The 27,828-nt window shown below is 48.9% G+C and overlaps 1 long non-coding RNA gene across 8 annotated transcripts in view; it reads left to right on the top strand.

The window, feature by feature from the left end:
• LOC143961916 (uncharacterized) overlaps nucleotides 1-27,828 on the top strand; it is a 184,033-nt gene that overhangs the window by 37,971 nt on the left and 118,234 nt on the right. For 7 of the 8 annotated variants that reach the window (XR_013270582.1, XR_013270581.1, XR_013270584.1 and 4 more), the window contains one exon: nucleotides 14,385-14,588. This is a non-coding gene — a long non-coding RNA (uncharacterized LOC143961916). Of the gene's footprint in view, nucleotides 1-7,882; nucleotides 8,048-14,384; nucleotides 14,589-27,828 lie in introns of all 8 variants that reach the window. The other variant, XR_013270579.1, reaches the window with a different exon arrangement.

Genomic DNA, 27,828 nt, shown 5'->3' with positions numbered 1-27,828 from the left:
GGTAATCCGGGAGGGGGTCCAGTATATGCTGCAGCACCCTGTGCTACCTGCTGTCTGGGTGGGCGATTTTAACGCAGTGATTGATCCCGTCCTTGATAGGGTTACTCACTCCGCTGGTCGTCCGTCCCGCCCTTCACTCACTAGATTTGGTAAGTTCCTCTCTGAGCTCACGCTGACGGACACCTGGAGATATAAACATCCTACTAAAAAGGCATATTCCTGCTTTACACCGGCACATAATGCCATGTCCCGTATAGATATGGTCCTGCTTTCCCCAGCCCTGCTCCCGCATTTGCGGGAGGTGGGTTTTGGAATCAGGTCCCTGTCAGACCACTCGCCCTATTGGGTCTGTATTGGACTCCCATCTGTCCCCACTGCTCGCCTGTGGAGATTGAGCCCATTTTGGCTGACGGTCCTCCCGGACCTGGATATGGTCCAGCGGGAGTGGGCTTACTTTTTTCAAACCAATGTGGGTTCGGTCTCGTTTGGCTCAGTTTGGGAAGCCTTTAAATTGCACGCCCGCACGATTCTATCTACGCGTATTACCCGTCACAGGGCCTCCTCGCGTCTGGTGATTAAGCAGGCTGAGGAGACGCTGGCGGAGCTGGAAAGGGAGTTTGTGGCAGATCCCACACCCTCGAACTCTGCCAGGCTGCGCCTGCACTCTAGACTCACGGATCACCTACACTATGAAAAATCTGACAGGACCATATTCTATGGTAAACAAAAAAACTATGAATATGGGAAGAGGGCGGGGAAGTTATTGGCCTATTTGGCCCGTATGGACCATAGCCCTCCCGTGGTCGTTCAGTTGAATTCAGCGTCGGGGGAGCTATTGTCTGATCCAGTGGAGGTGGCGTGTGAATTCCGTCGCTTTTACATGGCCCTCTATGCTTCGGGAGCTGGCGGTTCCCAGGAGCAGTTGGGTGCCCTGTTGGATGAGATAGAGTTCCCTGTTCTTACTGACTCTCAGGCTGAGCTCCTTGATGCCCCCATCACCGAGGAATGTATTGCGGAGGCCATGGCGTGCTTGGCGCCGGCCAAGGCTCCGGGCTCCGATGGCCTCCCTCGGGAGTTTTACTCCCAGTTCCAGGAGGTGTTGATCCCGAGGCTACAGATGCTCTATTCCCACGTGTTTGCAACCGGTTCCCTCCCCCGCACCATGCGTGAGGCCTTGATTATTCTCATCCCGAAACCTGATAAGGACCCCCTTTGCCCCGAATCGTACAGACCGATCTCCCTATTGCAATTGGATGTTAAAATATTAGCCAAAATTTTAGCTCTTAGACTTAATAAAGTAATTCTCCACCTCGTTCACACTGACCAAACTGGCTTTATGCCCACGAAAAATACAGCGTTTAACCTGCGGAGGCTCTTCATGAATTTACAGGCTCCCCATGACAACTCTGGTGCCAGGGTGGTGGTTAGCCTAGACGCCGCCAAGGCGTTTGATTCAGTAGAGTGGGAGTATCTGTGGGAGTGCCTCCGTAGGTTCGGATTTGGCCCTAAATTTGTGCGCTGGATTCAGCTTCTTTATCAAGGTCCCACGGCTCGCATCTTGGTAAATGGCCAGATATCCGACGCCTTTCCACTATCACGCGGCACGCGCCAGGGTTGCCCTATCTCGCCTATGTTGTATGCGCTGGCTGTGGAGCCTCTGGCTATCGCTATCAGAGCTCACCCTGACATTCGGGGCCTCTGCAGGGGGCGAGTGTCGGAGGTTCTCAGCCTATACGCTGATGACATGCTGCTGTACCTGGAGGATGCCGGGCCATCTTTGACAGCAGCTTTGGAGTTGATCCAGAGATTCTGCAATTTCTCGGGCCTACGAATTAATTGGTCTAAATCCCAAATACTTCCCATAGATGTGACTGCCCCCACGTCGTCGCAAGCGGCGCTTCCCCTTATGCGGACGAGCCGGATCAAATACTTGGGAATACAGTGCTCCCGCTCCATTGCGGATTATATCCGTTTGAATGTACAGCCACTCTTCCCTATGTTAAAATGTAAGACTCAGGTTTGGTCTAGATTGCCTCTTGGGGTTATGGGACGGTTGGGACTTGTGAAGATGATTCTTCTTCCCAAGTTGCTTTATATCTTCTGGCATTCTCCGGTGTCTATCCCAGCCCATATTTTTCGCGACATGGAGTCTATATTAAACTCCTTTATTTGGGGGTCTTCTAGGCATAAGTTGGCTTGGCAGACTCTCAAATGTCCTGTCCACTTGGGTGGGGTGGCTCTACCGGACCTGGCAGCATATTATGTGGCTTCCCAGCTCTCCCACCTCTTCTATATTAATACCTCTGACAGGCTTCGATACTCTACTTTGGTATGTACGGCAGCCACGGATGTGGTTGCGCACCCCTTTCAGGTCCTATTTTGTAGTCATCGTGGGCTTTCCCGATTGGATACGGGGCAGCTCATGCTTCTGCACCATAGTAGAATTTGGAGTGGGGCCCAGAAATTGACAGCAGCTCCCATTCTGCATGCCCACACGCCTCTCTGGGAGAACCCCTCTTTACCCGAGCTGCTGAAGGTGCCGGACTACAAGCTGTGGATATGTAGAGGAATAGTATATTTGTCCCAGCTGTACGGGGCTGGGGGTATCAAAACTTTTCAGCTGCTCAAGGAGGAGTACGACCTTCCGAACCATATGCTGTTCCGCTACTTGCAGGTCCGTCACGCGGCTCAGTCCCAATTCGGGTCCTCCTCTCCACCACTGGAATCCACAGCCTTGGCGGATCTGGTGTTTGGAGACGACCCGAGGAAATTGATCTCTTGTTTTTATCAGCTTCTCATTACCCCCCAGGCCACGGCTAGAGCTTACAGGCTGAAGGCACGTTGGGAGGAGGATGTTGGGGGTATGGAGGATGACCAGTGGAGTGATATTCTGAACGTATCTAGAGTGGTCTCTCCTAAGCTATCTGATAGGCTCACGCATCTCTACATGCTCCATCGCGCATATATTACCCCTGGCCGCCTGTCTAGGTTCAAGCCTGATTCTGATCCCACTTGCCCCCGTTGTGGCTATGCCAACAGCTCTTTCTACCACCTCATTTGGGCCTGTCCGTCTGTCCAGGGCTTCTGGGGGCAAATAGTCAAGTTCCTGCATGATCATATGGGCTCCCCCCTCACATTATGCCCTCGGCAGTGTATCCTTGGCCTCCTTCCTCTTCCTGAGGAGGACAAATACTTTAGGACATTTTTACATGAGGTCCTCTTCACTGCTCGGATGCAGATAGCCTCCTTGTGGCTTAGGCCTGCTTCCCCTACGATCCAGCAGTGGAAGAGGGCTGTGAACAGTGTCTTACCGTTCAAAAAAGTAATATACGCCAACCGAGGGTGCCCAGAGAAATTTGGAAAAGTATGGGATAGATGGATGGGGAGCACAGATAGCTGCCCCAGCTGATATGCAACTACTACACAGTAGCAGAGTTCTACCTCCCCCTCAGCCATTATTGATGCCCTGGCCTCTTGGGGTATCTGTCCCTGAACACACCTGCATGGGTTGACCGCATGTGCGGCAGTCAGGATGTTTCGCTTTTGTATGTCAGACATAGGATGTTTATTGTATTATTGTATGTATATATTGGTGCTTGTTGCACTAGGGTTTATGCATATGTGTGCTGTTATTCTTATTTCTATGCTCAATAAACTCGATTTTTGTTAAAAAAAAATAAATAAATAATATAATAAAAACGTTTTTTATTATTGTTATTTTATTATTATTAATTTATTACGTGCCATTCGTTATTTCGGATAATTGGTAACTTCGGATGAATTCATATTCATTACGTTCATTAACAGCCGGATTTGAAAGGAATTTTCAATACCTATAATTTAATAGTTACTAATAGTTAAGCTAATATTAGTTATTTCAGATTTCCGAATATTCTAAGAAATTTGTTAAACGGGTATTCGTTAATTGGGATATTTCCAAATTACTGAACTTGTTGAAATTAGTTAAAAAAACCGAATTCGGAACTAAACGAATAGGCAGAATATGTGCGATGTCCTGTGCGGGAGCGCTATGTGCCCTGGCAGGACACCTTGAGGGATTTATCCTCACTTAGAGTGGAACCTACTAAGAAATTGATGCTTGAGAGCGCTCAGAGGGTATTTGAATTTGGGGACAAGAACGGGAGGCTGCTGGCCTTGCTGGCCAGGGGCCAACACAACGCAACCCACGTTGGCAGGCTAAGGGACCTGGATGGCCGTCTGTTGACATCAGTGCAAGATTTATGGAACTCTAGCAGACCCTGTACTCCTCTAGGGCAAACTTTGACGACTCTGAACTACTCCACTACCTAGATCAAATCTCGCTCCCCTCCTCAGAGGCGGGGAAGTGCGCGGAGCTGGATAAAGACATCTCCCTTGAGGAAGTGCAGGAGGCTCTGGGGTCCATGCAGGCGGGGAAGGCCCCTGGCCCTAATGGAGTTCCTATAGAATTCTATTCGGTATACCAGGAATTTTTTAGCCCCTAAACTTACTTCATTACTGCAGCAGTCCTCTAACCTGGACTCTCTGCCGGATTCGTTGTCTGAGGCGATCGTGGTGTTAGTGCCCAAACCTGGTAAGGACCCTGAAGAGTGTGCCTCCTACTGGCCTATATCCCTAATTAATGCAGATGCTAAGCTACTAGTGAAAATACTGGCTATTAGGCTCGGTAAGGTAATAGCGGACCTCATTCATGTGGATCAGACCGGGTTCATGCCGGGCAAGGGCACAGATATCAATATTCGCCACCTGTTCCTAAATCTGGCCACCTCCCATGACAATGAAGGAACGAGAGTCATAGCCTCTCTGGACGCGGAGAAGGCTTTTGACTCCATTGAATGGGTATGCTTATGGGCGGTGTTGAGGAAATATGGGGTGGTACCCAAGTTCTTGCACTGGCTAGGCTTATTATATAAGACCCCTAATATAAGACTGGTGTGGCAGTCCAGCAGTATAGTGGGGCTTTGGGTTGGCCCTCTTGAGGAGAAAATATCGCTGTATCCGGATGACACCCTGCTGTAGGCAGGCTGCTCTGGAGGTGTTTGACAAATTCGGACGATTCTCTGGAATTCGTATCAGTTGGACTAAGTCAGTCTTATTCCCATTAGATACACAGGCAAGAAATTCTGCATCTCAGACCGTGCTGCGTTGGGTGACAGAATTCACGTACCTAGGTATCAGAGGGGCCTTCCAACGACTTAACCTTCAGCTCATAGTTACCCGCCTTAAGGACTATTGCTCTCGTGGACTAATCTGCTTCTTAACCTCCTAGGGCAAATTAATATATTGAAGATTTATCTTCCCAAATGTAACTACATCTTCAGGAATTGCCCTGTATGGATACCCCAGTTCTTTTTCAGGGACCTGGACAGTTGCATAGGCTCCTTCGTGTGGCGGGGCTCCTCCCCACGGATGGCCAGGTCAACTCTCCAGCTCCCTGTTGATTGTGGTGGATTGGCTCTGCCTAACCTGCTGGTGTACTACTGGGTGGCCATGTTGGTCACTGTCAGGTGGGGATTCGAAAAATCCAGAACTAACGCAGCAGTCTGTTTAGAGGCAGCAATAGTGGGCTCTCTCAGAGAGCTGGGCAACCTGGTGTATAGAGGGGCCTTGGCGTATCCTACCCTGCCAACTCCCACTAAGGTTACCCTGAAGGTATGGTGTCTGGCCAGGAGGGGTTTTTTCTCCCCAAACAGGTGGTCCCCCTTTTGCCCACTGTGGGGGAATCCAGCCTTCCCACACATTCAGAAAAATCCCAGACCCACAAGTCTGGGCCCGATACGGCATCAAGCTGCTGAGGGACATTATGTCAGCTGGATCCCTCCTGTCTTTCCGAGATCTTGCCGCCAGGTATGGCCTCCCCTCATGGATGCTGTTCCGCTACCATCAGCTAAACCATGCATTCCATGCACAGTTCCCAACGCCACCCGCCCTCAAAGCAGATGTAGTTGAGGACCTACTGGCACAAGAATCACTAAGCAAACCCCTATCAGCACTGTATTTCACCCTTATTCAGAAAGATTCACCTAAAATGAATGCACTGTGGGATAACTGGAGGGCGGAGATCCCGAACCTGGATAGGGAAACATGGGAGAAATGTTTTGAGGACAGCTCTAAGCTAGTGATCTCCTCTAGGGATAGGTTAATACAAACTAAGTTCCTACACTGGATATACTTCACGCCTCAGAGACTGCATAGAATATGCCCACAGAGGTCCCCAAATTGTCCGTGATGCCAGTCTCCTGACAGCACCTGGGCCCGGTAATGTGGTGGCTGTCCGTTCCCTCCCCCACCACCCTCCTTTCCTCCCATCCTCATTATGCATGCCTAACCTGCTCCAGTAAACCGAATGCTCTAATGCTACATATTTATGTATGTACCCACTTATGGTATTTGAAGTATATAATGTGTAATGTACCATGTTATCGCAAATAAAGACCGACCTTTGCACAAGCCTAAAAGAAAGCTCTATTTGTGGCAAAACCGTTACCCATCAGAAAACGCAACGGAAGTAATGTTGTAAACAAAATTGTGCACGTCCTTTGTGTTCCAGCATGGCCGCTATGCATTTTAATAGGTTTCCTGATGTGACAGAACATGAAGGTGACAGCGGACATCTTCTTACACCCAGGCAAGTCTATATTTTCACACTTATTCTAGCAGTTAACTCACCTTATAGACTAATTCGCCACTGAGCATTGCTGGGTGTACCAAGATGGCCGCCACCACCTTTTGCCTGCTCACCTGGATGTAAGAAAATGTCCGCTGCTGTCTGTGTTCTGTCAGATTAGAAACCTATTGGAATGCATAGCGATCATGCTGGAATGCATGGCACGTGCGCAGTAAGCATTTTTTGCTCAGAACGTCATTTTCTGATGCGTAGCGGTATTCTGACAGGACACCGTATCGCAAATAAACTATGGCCTGGTCATGAAGGGGGGTATATCTTCCGGAGGGGAAGCGGTTAATATCCTGACCACCCCACAGGACTCTTGCATACAGCGGCTGCCCAGTGCTGCCGGCGTGCCGGTCAGTTTATCGCAATGCACAACATCATAGTAAGTATCCATCATAATGTTCAAAATAGAAATATCTCATTGGTTAGCCTGGTCATGTGGTCATGAGGGCTTTCTATTACAAGCATTAGGATGGGTACATCGGGGTCAAGAGGGGTGGGTGGGATCGGGCCGGACCGGGATACCGGGACATTTCCCGGTAGGCTGCCTGCCCTGGGGCTGCTTCAATCTATGCTGTGGCTGCAGCGCTCCCCTCCCTCTTCCTCCTACTTGTAACACACAGCGCGCGGGAGACAAATGTGTCACGGAGCTCAGTGTTTAATGTTCGACGGCGCTGTGACAAAAGTCCTGCCCTCCTTCTAGACCAGCTCATGTGATAGATGCAGTGTTCTGTCTATTACACAAGCTGGTCTAGGAGGAGGGCGGGACTTTTGTCATAGCGCCGCCAAACATTTCACAGCTACATGACACAGCGGGAGATGCCTGCTGACTACTGTGTGTAATCCAGGCACTAAGGCTGCAATGAGGGCACGGTGAGGCTGCAATGAGGGCACGGTGAGGCTGCAATGATGGGCACGGTGAGGCTGCAATGAGGGCACGGTGAGGCGGCAATGAGGGCACGGTGAGGCGGCAATGAGGGCACGGTGAGGCGGCAATGAGGGCATGGTAAGGCGGCAATGAGGGGCACAGTGAGGCTGCATGGACTGGCACAGAGGCTGAATTTGATGGGCACTAGTGAGGCTGCATTGATCTCTTGTATCATGTCCACAATCTCTGGCCATCTCCTGTAATATGCCCGCAGCCTCTGACCATCTCCTGTAATATGCCCGCAGCCTCTGACCACCTCTCGTCTTATATCATGTCTGCAGTCTCTGAGGGAGTCTGGAGAGGAGTCAAGAGTGGGAGCGCCGCCGGGATGTGAGGACATGGGAGAAGTCAGACGTGTGGACTGTGGAGAGGAGTCTATAGGATAAAACCAGAGCCACCATGTTGGAGCCGACTGACTGAGCCCTGCACATTGCACCTGAGAGGAGGTCAGTGACAGCGCCACTAGGCCAGTCTGAGGTGGGGGTCACTGATGTAAGGGGGGAGTGAATACAGTAATGTAAAGAGACACTGATATAAAGGTTTCCCCCCTTATATCAGTAGCCCCCCCCCCCCTTCTTACCTTAGTGTATTTTCTGTGGAAGGTGGTCCCCCTCCCCCCCCTCACATTCCAAGAGTCCCTGGTGTCCCCCTTGATTTCTTCACTTTTACTACTTTTAACTGAAATTTGCTGTTTTATGTATATCTATATATCTCTAGCCCTATGTGCTTTCATATCTATCTTATCTATATATAATACGCTCTTCAAACGTGCTTTAACCACTTCCCACCCGGCCAATGCACATATACGGCTGGGTGGGAGCCGCCTCCTTCTGCCTGGACGTTCAGGAACGTCCTTCAGAAGGAGTTGGATCACGCGTGCGCGTGCCCGCGCAGCGGCGCGATCCCGATGCGCCCCTGTCACCCGGACATGGCGCATCTCAGATGGGCAGGAGGGCTCTGTGATTGGACATGGCCGTCATGTGATCAGAAGGGCCAATCACGGCCGTCATGTGATGTAAACAAACAGCTAGGCAATCGGCTCCTCCTCTCCTCACACAGAAGTCATCGCTGAGGAGAGGAGAGCAGATCGCTGCAGCCGGCTGATGATCAGTGAGTATGAGCTGTTTTTTACAGCTTTTTACTCACTGATTATCAATCTAGTGTAAACACACAACACAGTGTAAACACAGTCCCCACACATGTCCCCAAAACACACATGTCCCCAAATAATAAAAACACATGTCCCTAATAATAAAAACATATGTCACACTAAAATCACATGTCCCAATGATTATCTGCACACATGTCCGTGATCACCTGCACACATATGTACATGATCATTTGCGTACATATGTCCGTGATCACATAAACCAATTATTATACACTTACCAGAATTTTTTTCACCAAAAACATGTAGCAGAATACATTTTGGCTTAAATTTATGACAAAATTTGATTTTATTGGATTTCTTTTAAAATAGAAAAAATAAAATATTGTTTTTTTTTTTTCCAAATTTCCGCTTTTTTTGCGCTTATATCGCAAAAAATAAAAAACGGAGTCGTGAATAAATAACACCAAAATTAAAACTCTATTTGTGCAAACAAAATGATAAAAATTTAATTTGGGTACAGTGTAGCATGACCGCGCAATTGTCACTGAAAGTGCGAGAGCGATGAAAGCTGAAAATTGGGCTGGCAAGGAAGGGGGCGAAAGTGCCCTGTATTGAAGTGGTTAAACGCATGTTTTTTCCCTTTTTATGAACAAGAAATAATGACGTTATGCTATTGGGCTGGTATAATAATTCTATGGGGCTGGTATGAAATTATTTCCAAGGCTGGTTTTTATTCCCAGTCCGGCCCAGGGTGGGATATTTGAAGCTCTTCTTTCTTTTGGGACTCCTTACCTGAAGAGTCACTTCTCATTGGTCAGCAGGGTCACATGGCTGTGCCATCCAATCACCACTTGGCATTGTGAGCATTAGGATGGATACAGCATGTTTTCCGGAGGGGTTGGGCGGGATATTTGGAGTAAGTTCACCTTTTCATTTCTCATTATAAGGTCAACTTACATTTTATCTGAATAATCGTGAGAGTTATAGGGGAGAGTCCAGAGACCGGTGCAGCTCTGCAGAGAAACCAATCAGCTTCCAGGTTTCTTTGTCAAAGCTTAATTGAAGAAGCTGAAGCTAGAAGCTGATTGGCTGTCATGCACAGTTGCACCAGATTTTGCACAATCCAGTTTTAGTAAATCTCTTCCAAAATTGTTATCAATATTTCTGTAATTTCTGGTACTATTTGTACCAATCAAATATATTACCGGGTTGTAGAGTTTGCTCGGCCTGAGGAAGGATTGGTTGCTATCGGAAACTGTCGCCAATTTTGTAACAATAGCGCGATTGGAAGTTCCTGTCCAATAACAACTTGTAGTAAATCTCCTCTAATGGACCACAAATGACTGTGATTGGGTATTGGGTTAGGTTTGGGGTTTAGGGGACGGGGGGGGGGGGGTCAGTATTAAAGGGTAGTGGTTAGGGCTGGGGTTGGAGGGGTAAGAGTTAGGATTAGGGGGTGAAAGCTGCACATACACCAGGAGGTTGCTGATTACGATCGGAGGGATTGTAATCAGTTTGTAAAATAAAAAGAGACGAGTAGAAGTAAAATTAAATATTTATTGGAACAAATCTGCTTGGTGACCATTGGTCGTCGGGAAATGAGAAGCTGCAGAACAGCCGGGGTTGCTGTTAGAAATCACAGGGCCCCTGTATAACATACTTGAGAGGGCCCCCCCCCCCCACCCCCAAAATTTGTAAGTTCCCGAACACAGATCACCTGCATACGAGTCAGATTAGAGCCTGCAGCCATGTTTGTACAGCCACTGCATCTCCAGAGAGTAATCCTGCATTCACATTAACGCATGTCCGGGACGCTTGCAAAAATTGCACCCGACTTTCCCAACACTCATAGAAACGCGCTGCTGTTTAGCACGCAAGGCGGCGCTGTCATTCGTTTTTAATAGCACCCCTACACAACAAGGACTGTTTTTTGTGTTTCTGACTCTTATGCCCCCCTCGGAATTTTCATCGGGAATCGTCAGGAATCCCTCTCTGGCCAAAATGCAATGCTGCAGTGTATATATAGTGCCTGTATGGAATATCCAGTGTATACATAGTAAGGTTGAATAAAAGACACCAGTCCATCCAGTTCAACCTGAGTGAGTGTCTACAATTGTCCCTATCCCTGTACATTGCATATATACTAGGACCAATTTTGGACAGAAGCTAATTAACCTACCTGCATGTCTTTGGAATGTGGGAAGAAACCGGAGTACCCGGAGGAAACCCACGCAGACACAGGGAGAACATGCAAACTCCAGGCAGATAGCGTCGTGGTTGGGATTCAAACCAGCGACCCTTTTTACTGCTAGGTGAGAGTGCTAACCACTACACCACTGTGCCGCCCATGTGTGGCACGTCACTGATCTCTGCTCCCAATCACAGGGAGCTGTGATCAGTGACACTGTCACTAGGCAGAACAGGGAGATGCTTGTTTACATTAGCATTTCCCCCGTTCTCCCTCTCCTGACTGCAGGAGAGCTTTAGGTGTCTGTCCCCCAACAGACTCCTCTCTGCTCCCTGCTCCATTGTAAGCTCAGTCCTCACTTCACAATCATAGTCTGTTTCCCTTGTAGTCTTTGTTCCGGCTCCACTGTAGTTTCTGTGCCGGCTCCCTCGTAGACCCTGTGCCGGCTACCTCGTAGACCCTGTGCCGGCTCCCTCGTAGACCGCTCCCTCGTAGTCCCTGTGCCGGCTCCCTCGTAGACCCTGTGCCGGCTCCCTCGTAGACCCTGTGCCGGCTCCCTCGTAGACCCTGTGCCGGCTCCCTCGTAGTCCCTGTTCCGGCTCCCTCGTAGACCCTGTGCCGGCTCCCTCGTAGACCCTGTGCCGGCTCCCTCGTAGACCCTGTGCCGGCTCCCTCGTAGACCCTGTTCCAGCTCCCTCGTAGACCCTGTGCCGGCTCCCTCGTAGACCCTGTGCCGGCTCCCTCGTAGACCCTGTTCCGGCTCCCTCGTAGACCCTGTTCCGGCTCCCTCGTAGACCCTGTTCCGGCTCCCTCGTAGACCCTGTTCCGGCTCCCTCGTAGACCCTGTTCCGGCTCCCTCGTAGACCCTGTTCCGGCTCCCTCGTAGACCCTGTGCCGGCTCCCTCGTAGACCCTGTGCCGGCTCCCTCGTAGACCCTGTTCCGGCTCCCTCGTAGACCCTGTTCCGGCTCCCTCGTAGACCCTGTTCCGGCTCCCTCGTAGACCCTGTGCCGGTTCCCTCGTAGACCCTGTTCCGGCTCCCTCGTAGACCCTGTGCCGGCTCCCTCGTACACCCTGTGCCGGCTCCCTCGTAGACCCTGTGCCGGCTCCCTCGTAGACCGCTCCCTTTTGGCTTCAGTTTAGCTTCTGTATGGCTCTCCATTGATCACTCTCAAATGAAAAGCCATCCAATAACACCCGCTGCTCGGTTGAAATGTTCTGATTTAGGAGGTTATCCAGTATTAGCCTCTGCCTTGTAACTTGTCTGAGGCCCTGCAATAGAAAAAAGAGAACAATGAGATCCATGAATGATTAGAAGAAACCCCCTCTATGTAGGGATGCACCGATATATCGGCTGTGGAACATTTTCGGCCAAGAATAAGGTTATCTGCATTTTGCCAATAGAAGAAAAAAAAAAGTGCCGATATTGGCATTAAGCGTCCCATTGATTTCAATGAAGAAACGCATCACATTGACTTCAATGCATAATCGCGTCCTATTGACTTCAATGCAAAAATGCCCCCTATTGACACACTGATCAAATACATACCTTACGTCGTACAAAGAATGGGGGTCGCGTCTCTCTCGCCTCCACCTCCTCCCAGTTTATTCCTTCGAAAAACGGGTGGTCTCTGATGTTCCTGAAGGCCGCTTTGCGCGCCTCTCTGTCTTGGGACTGGAGCTACAGGAAGAAAAGAAGACAGAAAAACATAAGATGACAGCAATGGCTCATGAAGTGCACTGACTTTTTGGCGGAGCCTATATGGCTACTCCTTGTCCCGCTGGGACTGTGTCACTACTTACCTTTTCCAGCAGGTCCTTAAAGTTGTTGTAGGCTTCTTGGTTACTGGCACTGTCATGTGGAATATGGCTTGAAAAAGTACCGAAGGCCAGATCACATAAAGTCACTCCCAACATGTAGTAATCTATGGTTGGGTCATGCAACATCTGTGGGGAAATCAAAGGGAGAAAGACAAGGATAAAAGGTCAGACTAGAGAACAGCAGCATCAACATTACAACATGTATTCAGTTTCAGTGTGTAAATGTTAATCCCCAGGGGTGGGTGGTAGCTGGTCGTAGCCCCCAGGAGTGGACAGGACCCCCAGCGCCCAGATGATGGTTAGACAGGATCCCCAGGACTGAACAGGACCCTCAGGGCCAGATGGTAGCTAGAAAGAGCCCCCCAGGTGCAGGTATTAGGTGGACGGGACCCCCAGAACCAGATAGTGGCTGGATGAGGCCCCCAGGACTGGACTTGATATCCAGAACCAGGTGGGTAACTGGACCAAGGTCATTAATCCAATCCTAATCTGATAATTGCTCTATATATACAAGTTCTGGGTAATCCAGGCCTAGCATGGTTAACAATTGCTCTGTGTATGGGCACATTGGACTTACCTTGCATTCAGGCGTGTCGAAAGTTACAACTCCAAAATCCGCAATTTTTATGTGCCCGGTGCTATCTATGAGGACGTTGTCAAGCTTTAGGTCTCTGTGGAGAAAAAAAAAAGTGTCAGTTCTGTAGTTCAGACAATGATCCCTCCCATAGATCCCGGGAATTACAGAGGGATGAACAATCACAAAGCTCCCTTTCCTAGCGCCGCCCAATGTTTCCTATGATCCGGTCTACATTCCTCCGTCCTCATCTCCTCCTTATTTGCGCATCCATTGGATGGAGGAGGAGGAACAGGTCACCATTGGGTGTTCAGGCTGCGGGAGGGGGGGAGGGGGTGGATTGTACCGCAAATAATTGTACTTACTGGTGTATGATACCCATGGAGTGGATAAACTGCAGCCCACACACGAGCTCCGCTGCGGTCAGTCTGAGGGTGGTGATGTCACATCTACCTGCCTTGCCCATCAGATCTCCTCCGCTCAGATATTCCATGACATAGAAGAATTGGTTCTGGGGGGGAAAAACAGACGGGTCAATCAATGCATTTCACTTAGAAGGTCCAAATCAGAGTGACGTGTTGTATATATCTACCCAAATATACTGCAGGACGTCTACCTACACTATATCCATCCATATCTACAGCTTCCTACACTATATCCATCCATATCTACATCTTCCTACACTATATCCATCCATATCTACATCTTCCTACACTATATCTATACCTACCTACACTATATCCATCCATATCTACATCTTCCCACACTATATCTATACCTACCTACACTATATCCATCCATATCTACATCTTCCTACACTATATCTATACCTACCTACACTATATCCATCCATATCTACATCTTCCTACACTATACCTATCTATACCTACCTACACTATATCCATCTATCCATCTATCTTTATCTACCTACACTATATCCATCTATGTACATCACATTGCTGAGGTCACTGACCCAGCAATGATGTCACCAGACTGGGCTGATGATGACATCCAGATATCATGAAGCAATGTTTGCACTATTTTATATACATGCCATTCATTCTATACTTATCTCTCTTCCGAAAAATAGACTTACCTGCGTCTGGAATGTGGCATAGGCGTGGGTACAGTAATGGCAGCCCCCCACCTTCTCCAGGGCATGAAGTTCACGCAGGGCGAAGTCATGGCTGAATGAAGCTATCTCCATCTTCAGAACGATCTTCACGGCCACCAACATGCCGCTGTCAATGTGAGTCGCCAGCACCACCTTGTAGGAGAGAGAGCGAGAGAGACGGTTAGTACACTATATTATTCCATGTGCTCTAACTGCTAGGCCTGGTTCACAGACGTTTTGCTGTTTGAAATGCATTCCTCATTCGGACTTCACTTCAGACAGCAATACCGAGGAACCACGCATGTTGTGCATGGTTGTTGTGTGGGAGGCGGTTGCAACACAGCATTGTTTATTCAAATGAATCAAGTTGGGCCACAGAGCATGACAAGGGGGTATAATTCCTGCCGCCGCTGCGGCGAAGGAGAGCATTTGTACACCCCCAGCAACAGGGGGAGCAGTTGAGGGGGGGCGAGGTTTTAAAAGAGGAGTGTGTGTGCCTGTCAGTGGGTAGAGAGGTGTCGGCTGCTACGGAAAGCTGATCGCCGATTGCGGGACCCCTGGGCGGCAGATATCCCAGGTGCCCACACTAGCACACCCCTGTCTGGCCAGTTAGACCCCTTTCATTGCTGGGGTGCTTTGCAGGCGCTACAGTGCTAAAAATAGCGCCTGCAAAGCACCCTGAAACAGTCGCTACAGTCTCTCCAATGTTAAAGCCCCGGTGCACTGGCAGGTCGCTGAAAAGATGTTCTGCTAGCACCATCTTTGCAGCGGGGAAGGAGCGGTGTATACTTCACTCCTTCACCGCTCCTGCCCATTGAAATCAATGGGGCAGCGCAACTATAGCGTTGCTGCAGTGGCGCTTTGTGGGTGGTTTTAACCATTGCTAGCGGCCGAATACCACCGCTACAACGGCGGTAAAGTGGTGCTAAAAATAGTACCATTCGTTTTTCCACTGCCCCAGTGTGAAAGGGCCCTTACTGGAGCTCCGTGCCTGAACTTGTTGTGGCATTGAGCTTCAGGATTCAGCTGTACTCCCCTGATGGTCGGCTCTGTGTGTGGGATATGATAGGAGGGTGCTGGTGCTTTATTTTTTGTGTGGGGGGGCAGTTTTTTTTGCCACTACCCTAGGCCTGGGCCTTGTTGGCCTAGGCCAAAACACAGCACTGCGATCCCCCCAGTGTGTATGGGCCCATCCATACTAATCTCTCTCACTAAGCTTACTTACCGTCCCAAAGGCTCCTGATCCAAGTATCTTATGGAAGATGAAACTCTGCAGAGTCAAGTTGGTCTCTTTGTGTCCTGTAGGCGCCGCTACTCGTTCTGTAGGGGCCGCTACGCGTTCTGTCGTCACACCGTCAGCTAGAGAGAAGAAAGAGATACATTTATTGCCCCGCCCGCATACAAGTCTTATCACTGATTTCTATTGGTAATTAAAGTCTCCAATACAGAAAGAGCTGACCCTGGAAGTTTACATTTACACAGGGATATTATCATCGCATCACTGACTAACTGCAGGCTTAGAGCAAGTCTATAGGTGTGTAGGTATGGGGAGGGGGTTAAGCTCTCAGTGCAATGCCCAGCAATGGAGGCAGTAGATTATGGTTGGGGGTAATCTTTAACTGCTTTAGCCATGAAATGGGGGGGGCTCAAAATATTTCAGTGCCATTGCCAGGAATTTGGGGGGACATTATGGGGTGGGGGGGTTAAACTTACAGTGCCATGCCTAGCAATGCGTGGGGAGGGGGGGAATGAGGTGGTTCAACTTTCACTGACATGGCCAGCAATGTGGGGGAGTTAATGGGGGATTAAAATTCAGTGCCAAACCTAGAAGTTGGGGGGGGGGAATAAGGAGAAGGAATGTGGGGGGCAGTCCAGTTTATCATTTCTCTTGTCAATGATAAGTAAAATTGGTATTTGCTCGCTATCACGGGACGAATTTCTCCTCCTCTGAGCCCAGTTCCTCTTTAGGGATGAATTTGGTGGAGGAATTCCTTGTTCCCCTTTCCTATGTACTATTTGAAGATTTACAACTAATCCTTACCTCCTTCGTCACTCCTCCTCCTCTTCCTCAGATGGCTCTCACATTCTATGTCCTGGGATGATCTCCTCTTCTCTCCTTTTCTCTCTGCACAACTCTGGAGATCCTCACTGGTTGTGTAATATCTACTACGCCTCTTCCTGGGAACCTGGCCTGTCTGGTCAGGAGAGCTCCCTTCTTCCTCCTCTCTTCTCCTCTTCCTGGTAACCTGCCCTGTTTGCTCAACAAACATCTCTAGTTCCTCACTGGCACTGTAATAGATTTCCTCGCTGCTCCTCTTCCTGGAAACCTGGCCTGTCTGCTCAGCGGAGCTCCCTTCCTCCTCTCTGCTCCTCTTCCTGGGAGCTTGGTCTGTCTGCTCAGCAGAGCTCCCCTCTAACTCCTCTCTACTCCTCTTCCTGGGAGCCTGGCCTGTCTGCTTTGCAGAGCTCCTTTCCTCCTCCTCTCTGCGCCTCTTCCTAGGAACCTGGCCTGTCTGCTCTACAAACAGCTCTAGTTCCTCACTGGCGCTGTAATAAATTTCCTCGCTGCTCCTCTTCCTGCGCCTCTGATTGGACATTGTGGATGTTCCAATGCAAAGTTCCTCTCTGCTAATCTCTTGTCCTCTCTGCATGGCAGTTTTTATAATTTTAATTAGATATGAAATAATACAGAAAAGTGATAATATAAACTTCTCTTCCTCTTCCCGCGCTGTGTACAATATATACAATCTATATATGAAGGTTATATATGGAATATTCTCCTATAACAGTATGCTGATAGAGAGCTCAGAATTCTGTGTCTGCACTCGTCTGTCTCCAATACACACTGACTCTCCAACTGCCCGACACTCTGCTTTTATAGGCTGGGAGCCCTCTATGATGTCACTTCCTGTCACATGACCAGCCTGAGCTTTCAACTGACACTAACTGACACTTATGCCCATATATGGTAAACAGCCCGGATCATGTAAACAGCACTGATCATGTGATACAGATCTGACATATACCAAAGTGTTGTACAATTTTACACATTATTCATATACATTTATATAATGCTGACATATTTTGTAGCGCTGTGCAATAGAAAACTATTATTATTACTAATATATATATATAAAGAGCTCTGATCTATTCTATTACATTGTACAATTATATATTATTATTATTCAAATATCCAGCCACTGTCTGATCTTCCAACTGACACTAACTGACACTTATGCCCATATATGGTAAACAGCCCAGATCATGTAATATGGATCTGACATATACCAAAGTGTTGTACAATTTTACACATTATTTATATACATTTATATTAGTGTTGACATATTCTGTAGCGCTGTGCAATTCAAAACTTTTATTGTTATTACTAATGTGTGTGTGTGTATATATATATATATATATATATATATATATATATATATATATATATATATTACTGACACATTCAGTAACATTGTACAATTACATAGTATTATTACAGATTTATATATAGCATTGTACAATCAGTATTATATATTTTATATAGCGCTGACATTTACCATAACATTGTACAATCACTCATTATTAAAGTTAATCATTTTATATAGCACGAACATATACCGTAGCGTTGTACAATCACACCTTATTATGATACATTTTATATAGCGCTGACATATACCATAGCTTTTTACAGTCACCCATTATTACTATTATTATACATTTTATATAGCACATCAGAGGACCCCCCCCCCCATATCGCATCAGAGGTCCCCCCCCCATATCACATCAGAGGTCCCCCCTCCCCCCATATCACATCAGAGGTCCCCTCCCCCCATATCACATCAGAGGTCCTCTACCACATGAGAAGTCACCCCATCAAATCTTAGGACCCCCCCATCTCATTGGGGATACCCATGATACATGACATCATATTAAGTATACCCCCATCACATCAGAGGACCCCCCCATCATATCAAAGGACCCCCCCCATCATATCAAAGGACCCCCCCCATCATATCAAAGGACCCCTCATCACATAAGTGATATCCATCAGATATTTCCCCATCATATCAGAGATCTCCCTATTAAATCAAAGGATCCCCTAGCACATCCTCATATCACATTAGAGGTCCCCCCCCATATCACATCAGAGGCCCCCCCCATATCACATCAGAGGTCCCCCCCCCATATCACATCAGAGGTCCCCCCCCATATCACATCAGAGGTCCCCCCCCATATCACATCAGAGGTCCTCCCCCCCATATCACATCAGAGGTCCTCCCCCCCCCATATCACATCAGAGGTCCTCCCCCCCTTATCACATCAGAGGTCCCCCCCCGCATATCACATCAGAGGTCCCCCCCCGCATATCACATCAGAGGTCCCCCCCCCGCATATCACATCAGAGGTCCCCCCCCCGCATATCACATCAGAGGTCCCCCCCCCCGCATATCACATCAGAGGTCCCCCCCCCGCATATCACATCAGAGGTCCCCCCCGCATATCACATCAGAGGTCCCCCCCCCATATCACATGAGAGGTCCCCCCCATATCACATCAGAGGTCCTCTACCAAATGAGAAGTCACCCCATCAAATCTTAGGACCCCCTCCCATCACATTGGAGATACCCATGACATCAGAGGACTCCCCATCATATCAAATATACCCCCATCACATCAGAGGGCCCCCCTATCACATCAAAGGACCCCTCATCACATAAGAGATATCCATCAGATATTTCCCCATCATATCAGAGATCTCCCTATTAAATCAAAGGATCCCCTAGCACATCCTCATATCACATTAGAGGTCCCCCCCATATCACATCAGAGGTCCCCCCCCCATATCACATCAGAGGTCCCCCCCCATATCACATCAGAGGTCCCCCCCCATATCACATCAGAGGTCCCCCCCCATATCACATCAGAGGTCCCCCCCCATATCACATCAGAGGTCCTCCCCCCCCCATATCACATCAGAGGTCCTCCCCCCCTTATCACATCAGAGGTCCCCCCCACATATCACATCAGAGGTCCCCCCCGCATATCACATCAGAGGTCCCCCCCGCATATCACATCAGAGGTCCCCCCCCCCGCATATCACATCAGAGGTCCCCCCCGCATATCACATCAGAGGTCCCCCCCCCGCATATCACATCAGAGGTCCCCCCCGCATATCACATCAGAGGTCCCCCCCCCCGCATATCACATCAGAGGTCCCCCCCCCCGCATATCACATCAGAGGTCCCCCCCATATCACATCAGAGGTCCTCTACCACATGAGAAGTCACCCCATCAAATCTTAGGACCCCCTCCCATCACATTGGAGATACCCATGACATCAGAGGACTCCCCATCATATCAAATATAACCCCATCACATCAGAGGGCCCCCCTATCACATCAAAGGACCCCTCATCACATAAGAGATATCCATCAGATATTTCCCCATCATATCAGATATCTCCCCATCACATCAGAAATCTCCCTATTAAATCAAAGGATCCCCTAGCACATCCCCATCACATCATAGGTCCCCCCCCATATCACATCCGAGGTCCCCCCCCATATCACATCCGAGGTCCCCCCCCCATATCACATCCGAGGTCCCCCCCCCATATCACATCCGAGGTCCCCCCCCCCTATCACATCAGAGGCCCCCCCCCCATATCACATCAGAGGCCCCCCCCATATCACATCAGAGGTCCTCTACCACATGAGAAGTCACCCCATCAAATCTTAGGACCCCCCCATCACACCATTACATTGGGGATACCCCCCCATCATATCAAAGGACCCCTCATCACATAAGATATCCATCAGATATCTCCCCATCACATCAGAGCTCCCCCATCACATCAGAGATCTCCCTATTAAATCAAAGGATCCCCTAGCACATCCCCATCACATCAGAGTTCCCCCCCATATCACATCAGAGGCCCCCCCCATATCTCAACAGAGGCCCCCCCCATATCTCAACAGAGGCCCCCCCGCATATCACATCAGAGGTCCCCCCCGCATATCACATCAGAGGTCCCCCCATATCACATCAGAGGTCCTCTACCACATGAGAAGTCACCCCATCAAATCTTAGGACCCCCTCCCATCACATTGGAGATACCCATGACATTAAATCAAAGGATCCCCTAGCACATCCCCATCACATCAGAGTTCCCCCCCCCCATATCACATCAGAGGCCCCCCCCATATCTCAACAGAGGCCTCCCCCATATCACATCAGAGGCCCCCCCCCATATCACATCAGAGGCCCCCCCCATATCACATCAGAGGCCCCCCCATATCACATCAGAGGCCCCCCCATATCACATCAGAGGCCCCCCCCATATCACATCAGAGGCCCCCCCCCATATCACATCAGAGGCCCCCCCCCCATATCACATCAGAGGCCCCCCCCATATCACATCAGAGGTCCCCCCCCATATCACATCAGAGGTCCCCCCCCCATATCACATCAGAGGTCCCCCCCCCATATCACATCAGAGGTCCCCCCCCCATATCACATCAGAGGTCCCCCCCATATATCACATCAGAGGCCCCCCCCCATATCACATCAGAGGCCCCCCCCATATCACATCAGAGGCCCCCCCATATCACATCAGAGGTCCTCTACCACATGAGAAGTCACCCCATCAAATCTTAGGCCCCCCTCCCATCACATTGGAGATATCCATGACATCAGAGGACTCCCCATCATATCAAGTATACCCCCATCACATCAGAGGACCCCTCATCACATAAGAGATATCCATCAGATCTTTCCCCATTATATCAGATATCTCCCCATCACATCAGAGCTCCCCCATCACATCAGAGATCTCCCTATTAAATCAAAGGATCCCCTAGCACATCCCCCATCACATCAGAGGTCCCCCCCCATATCACATCAGAGGTCCCCCCCCCATATCACATCAGAGGCCCCCCCCCATATCACATCAGAGGTCCCCCCCCATATCACATCAGAGGTCCCCCCCCATATCACATCAGAGGTCCCCCCCCCATATCACATCAGAGGTCCCCCCCCATATCACATCAGAGGTCCCCCCCCCCATATCACATCAGAGGTCCCCCCCCATATCACATCAGAGGTCCCCCCCCATATCACATCAGAGGTCCCCCCCCATATCACATCAGAGGTCCCCCCCCATATCACATCAGAGGTCCCCCCCCATATCACATCAGAGGTGTCCCCCCCCATATCACATCAGAGGTGTCCCCCCATATCAGATCTCCCCATGAAATCATAGGACCCCCCCATGAAATCAGATATCCCCATCACATCAGAGGACCCCCCATCACATCAGAGGACCTCCTATTATCTTCAGTGAACCCCCTATCACATCGGAGGACTCCCCATCACATCGAAGGACTTCCCATTATCAGAGAACCCCCCCATCATATCAAGGGACCCCCCCATCACCTAATTGGACCCCCATCAAATCAAACATACCTCATCACATCAGAGATCTCCCCATCAAATCATAGGATCCCCTCCCCATTACATCAGAGGAATCCTCATATCGGAGATATCCCCATCACATCAGAGGTACCCCATTACATCAAAGGACCTCCCATCACATCAGTGGACCCCCCCATCATATCAGAGATACCTATAACATCTGAGGTCCCTCCAACACATTAGAGCTTCCCCATCACATTAGACATCTCCCCATCACATCAGGGGTAGCTCGATCATATCAGAGATCCCCAAATCACATCAGTGGACCTTAATCATATCAGAGCCCCCCTCGTCACATCAGAGGTCCCCTATCACATCAGAGGACCTCCCTCCCATTACATCTGAGGTCCCCTCATCACATCAGAGCTACCCATGACATCAGAGGTCCACCCATCCAACTAGAGATCCCCCCATATCGCATCAGAGGTCCCCCCCCCATATCGCATCAGAGGTCCCCCCCCCATATCGCATCAGAGGCCCCCCCCCCATATCGCATCAGAGGTCCCCCCCCCATATCGCATCAGCGGTCCCCCCCCATATCACATCAGAGGCCCTCTACCACATGAGAAGTCACCCCATCAAATCTTAGGACCCCCCCATCACATTGGAGATACCCATGACATCAGAGGACTCCCCATCATATCAAGAATACCCCCATCACATCAGAGGGCCCTCCCATCACATCAGAGGGCCCCCCCCCATCATATCAAAGGACCCCTCATCACATAAGAGATATCCATCAGATATTTCCCCATCATGTCAGAGCTCCCCCATCGCATCAGAGATTCCCATCACATCAAATGACCCCTCATCGCATCAGAGATTCCCATGACTTCTGAGGTCCCTCCAACACATCTGAGGTTCCCACATTAGATTTGAGATCCCCCCCATCACATCAGAGATCCACGCATTCCATTAGAATTCTCCCCATCACATCACGGTCCCCCCCCCCCCCCAGTCACATCAGAGATCCCCCAGTCACATCAGAGGTACAACCCATCACATCAGTGTTCCCCCCCCCATCAAATTATAGGACCCCTCATCACATCAGCAATACCCATCACCTCTGAGGTTCCCCTCATCACATCAGATATCTCCCCCCCCCATCACATCAGAGATCCCCCCCCATAACATCAGTGGACCCCCATCACATCAGAGGACCTCAATCACATCAGATCTCCCCATGAAATCATAGGACCACCCCCATTAAATCCGAGATATCCCCATCGTATCAAGGGACCCCCCATCACCTAATAGGACCCCCATCAAATCAAACATACCCATCACATCACAAGACCTCATCACATCAGAGATCTCCCCATCAAATCATAAGACCCCCCCCCCCCATTACATCAGAGGAATCCTCATCATATCGGAGATATCCCCATCACATCAGAGGTACCCCATTACATCAAAGGACCTCCCATCACATCAGTGGACCCCCCCTCCCATGATATCAGAGATACCTATAACATCTGAGGTCCTTCCAACACATTAGAGCTTCCCCATCACATTAGACATCTCCCCATCACATCAGGGGTAGCTCGATCATATCAGAGATCTCCCAAATCACATCAGTGGACCTTAATCATTTCAGAGCCCCCCTCATCACTTCAGAGGTCCCCTATCACATCAGAGGACCTCCCTCCCATTACATCTGAGGTCCCCTCATCAAATCAGAGCTACCCATGACATCAGAGGTCCACCCATCCAACTAGAGATCCCCCCATAACATCAGAGGTCCCCCCATCACATCAGAGATCTCCCCATCATATCAAAGGACCCCCATCACCTAAGTGGACCCCCATCAAATCAAAGGACCTCTCATCACATCAGTGGACCCTCATCATATCAGAGATATCCATCACATCACAGGAACCCCATCAAATCCTTGGTCCCCCCATTAAATTAGAGATCCTACCCCATCACATCAGAGGATCCCCTATTACATTCCTTTTCTGTCATTTAGTATAATAGTTTGTGTGGCATTTTGTTCTTTACTGTCATATTTGTGTTGACACCCTGGGGGAACCTACATGGCACCCCAGGGGGAATCCAAATGTTAGCCCAAGGGAAACCCAGAATTACACCCCAGGGTATTTTACATTGCAGCCAGAGGGGAACCCAACTGGCTGCCCTGGGGGAAACCCAAATGACAGCCTGGGGGAGAACCCAAATGGCACTGCAGGGGTGAACCTGAATGGCAGACCAGGGGTGAACCCGAATGCCACTTTGGCAAGTCCAAATGGTACCCTGGGTGATCCCAAACAGGGACCTGGGCAAACCCAATTGGCCCCCTAGGGGGAAGAAAAATAGCAGCCCTGGTGGAAACCAAATGGCTACCCGGGCAGAACAAAAATTGCAGCCTGGGGGGATCCCAAGTGGGATTCTGGGGTAACCCAAATGGCACCCTAGGGGGTAACCCAAATGGCACCCTAGGGGGTAACCCAAATGGCACCCCAGAGGGGAACCCAAATGTCACCCTAGTGGGGAACCCAAATGGCAGACCAGGGGTGAACCCAAATAACACCCTGGAAGGTAACCCAAAAGGCTGACCAGGGGTGAGCCCAAATGGCACCCCAGGGGGGAACCCAAATGGCAGACCAGGGGTGAACCCAAATGACACCCTGGGAGGTAACCCAAATGGCACCCCAGGGGGGAACCCAAATGGTACCCTGGGTAATCCCAAACAGGTACCTTGGCAAACCCAAATGGCACCCTAGGGGGAAGAAAAATAGCAGCCCTGGTGGAAACCAAATGGCTACCCGGGCAGAACAAAAATTGTAGCCTGGGGGGATCCCAAGTGGCATTCTGGGGCAAACCCAAACGGCAACTCGGGTGAATCCAAATGGCACCCTAATGACATCCCTGATGGAACCCCAAATGACTCCCCGGGCAGAACCTATATTGCAGCCCAAGGGGATACCCTTGCAAACCCATATGGCAAGATGCATATATAGCAGAGATATATTTGCTTAGGAGATGTGTTTGAGTTTCATGAAAAATTCCAACCCCATATTAGCAGCACTGCCCATCATTACAAAATACGCCCCCTTCATGTAGGCATCTGCCCCTCGCACGCGCCCATCATGAACAAACACCCCCCCCCCCCCTCGCAAACTTCCACAAGCATCAGGAGTGTGTGGCACAATGTTGGCTATTGTGTTCAGGCGCGATCTACAGCTGATCGTAAATTCAGATGTTTCGGCGGCTCCGTACTGAGCATGCGCAGTTTCAGGCAGGTTTTTCTCGATAGGGGGCATTTCTCGACAGGACACCGGCCCTTAGAGTGAGTATCCATCATAATGTTCAGAATAGAAAGATCTCATTGGTTAGCCTGGTCACGTGGTGATGAGGGCTTTCTATGACAAGCATTAGGATGGGTACAGCGAGGTCCGGAGGGGTGGGCAGGACATTTTGAAGCTGGGACTCCTTACAGGAAGAAGAAGCCTAAGTCACTTCTCATTGGTCAGCAGGGTCACATGGCTGTGCCGTCCAATCACCACTTGGCATTGTGAGTATTATGATGGACACATTTGGATTCGGAGGGGTTGGGCGCGATATGTGGAGTAAGTTCACCTTTTCATTTCTCATGATAAGGTGAACTTACCTTTTTATGTGAATTAGTAAATAGTGAGAGTTATAGGGGAGAGTGCAGAGACCGGTGCAGCTCTGCAGAGAAACCAATCCGCTTCCAGTCAGAGCTTAATTGAACAAGCTAGAAGCTGATTGGCTGTCACCAGATTTTTCACAATCCAGTTTTAGTAAATCTGCTCCAAATCAATATTTCGGTAATTTCTGGTACTATTTGTATCCACTAAATATATTACCTGGATTGTAGCGTTTGCTCGGCCTGAGGAAGGATTGGTTGCGATCTGTTGGCAAGTCTGACACAATAATGCGATCGGAAGTTCCTGTCCAATAATAACTTGTAGTAAATCTCCTCCTAATGGATCACAAATGACTGTGATTGGGTAGTGGGTTAGGTTAGGGGATGGGGGTCGGGGTTACAGGGCAGCCGTTAGGGATGGGATTGGGGTGGGGGGGGGGTAAGCGTTAGGATTAGGGGGGTCATTGCATTGTAACAATCAAAAACGTTTTTATCTACTTGTGGTTCTGTGTGGTAAGTATTGTGATTTCCCCCCCCCTTTCCCACGCAGTGAAAGCTGCACATACCCCAGGAGGCTGCTGATTAACCACTGCCCGCCATATATCAATATGACGGCAGCAAAGTGATTTCATTATCCTGACCGGACGTCATATGATCTCCAGCGGGACAAACCACCTGCAGGGGGTGTGGCGCAGCGCGGGAATTAGTGGTGTGGTGCGTCAGTCTGACACACTGCATCTCTGATCTTGGTAAAGAGCCTCTGACGTGGGCTCATTACCATGTGATCAGCTGTGTCCAATCACAGCCGGTCGTGTCGTTTCTCGGCTTTTCCTCTATTCACACCGACAAGGCGCGGGTAGAGGAGAGACAATCGGCTGCTCTCCTGGACATTGATTATCAGTGCAGACCCACCAAGGATGCCCAACCATGACCACTAGGTGTGCCAATCAGTGGCCATTAGAGATGCCCATCAGTCAGTGCCTCATCATCAGTGCTGCCTATCAGTGCCACCGATCAGTGCCCATCTGTAGTGCCCATCAGCGCTGCATATCAGTGCCTCATCACTGCCCATCAGTGTTGCCTTATCAGTGAAAGAGAAAACGTACTTATTTACAAAATATTATAACAGAAACAAAGTTGTTTGTGTTTTTTTTTATTTATTTTTTTTCCATAATTTTCAGTCCTTTTTTTTTTCTTATTTGTTTAGCAAAAAAATAAAAAACCCCGGAGGTGATTAAATACCAAAAAAATAAATCTCTATTTGTGGGAACAGAATGATAAATTAACTTGTTTGGGTACAGTGTTGCATGACCGCGCAATTGTCATTCAAAGTGCGTCAGTGCTGAAAATGGGCCTGGGCAGGAAGGGGGTTAATGCCCAGTATTGAAGTGGTTAATATCTGAGGGATTGTAGTTACATAGTTAGTCAAGTTGAAAAAAGACACAAGTCCATCCAGCTCAACAAATAAAAATAAAAAAATCATACAATCCCATATACGTAATCCTTCACCCACAGTTGATCCAAATGAAGGAGATAAACCCCAGCAGAGCATGATCCAATTTGCTACAGCAGGGAAAAAAAAAAAATTCCTTCCTGATCCCCCGAGAGGCAATCGGATTTTCCCCGGATCAACTTTACCTATAAATGTCAGTGCCCAGTTATATTATGTATACTCAGGATAGAATCCAGGCCTTTCTTAATCACTTCAGCACTGAGCCTATTTCTGAGATTTGGTGTTTACAAGTTAAAATCTTTTTTTTTTTTTTTTTTTTTTTTTTAGAAACTTACTTGCAAATATAAAATATATATAATATTTTTTTTTCCCCAACACCCTATAGAATAAAATGGCGGTCGTTTCAATACTGTTTGGAAAAAATACACTTTTTTAAATTAGAAAATAAGACAGCAGTAAAGTTAGCCCAATTTTATTTTTATTTTTTTTTATATTGTGAAGGATGAAGTTACGCAGAGTAAATTGATACCAAACACGTCACGCTTAAAAATTGCGCCCGCTCCTGGAATGGGGGACAAACTTTTGCCCTTAAAATCTCCATAGGCGACATTTAAAAATATTCTACAGGTTGCTTGTTTTGCTTTTATAGAGGAGGTCTAGGGCTAGAATTATTGCTCTCGCTCTACCGATCGCAGCAATTCCTCACATGTGTGGTTTGAACACCGTTTTCATAGGCGGGCGCTGCTCACGTATGTGTTCGCTTCTGCACACGAGCTCGGCGGGGTGGTGCACATTTTTTATATTATTTATTTTACCTTTTATTTTTACTTTACTTATTTTTACACTGTTCTTTAAAAAAAATAAAAAATTGGGTCACACTTATT

Source organism: Lithobates pipiens, unplaced genomic scaffold (assembly GCF_037356315.1).
Source record: "Lithobates pipiens isolate NorthernLeopardFrog02 unplaced genomic scaffold, aLitPip1_a1.2 Scaffold_8, whole genome shotgun sequence".
NCBI lineage: Eukaryota > Metazoa > Chordata > Amphibia > Anura > Ranidae > Lithobates > Lithobates pipiens.
This window is presented reverse-complemented; position numbering and strand designations above follow the sequence as displayed.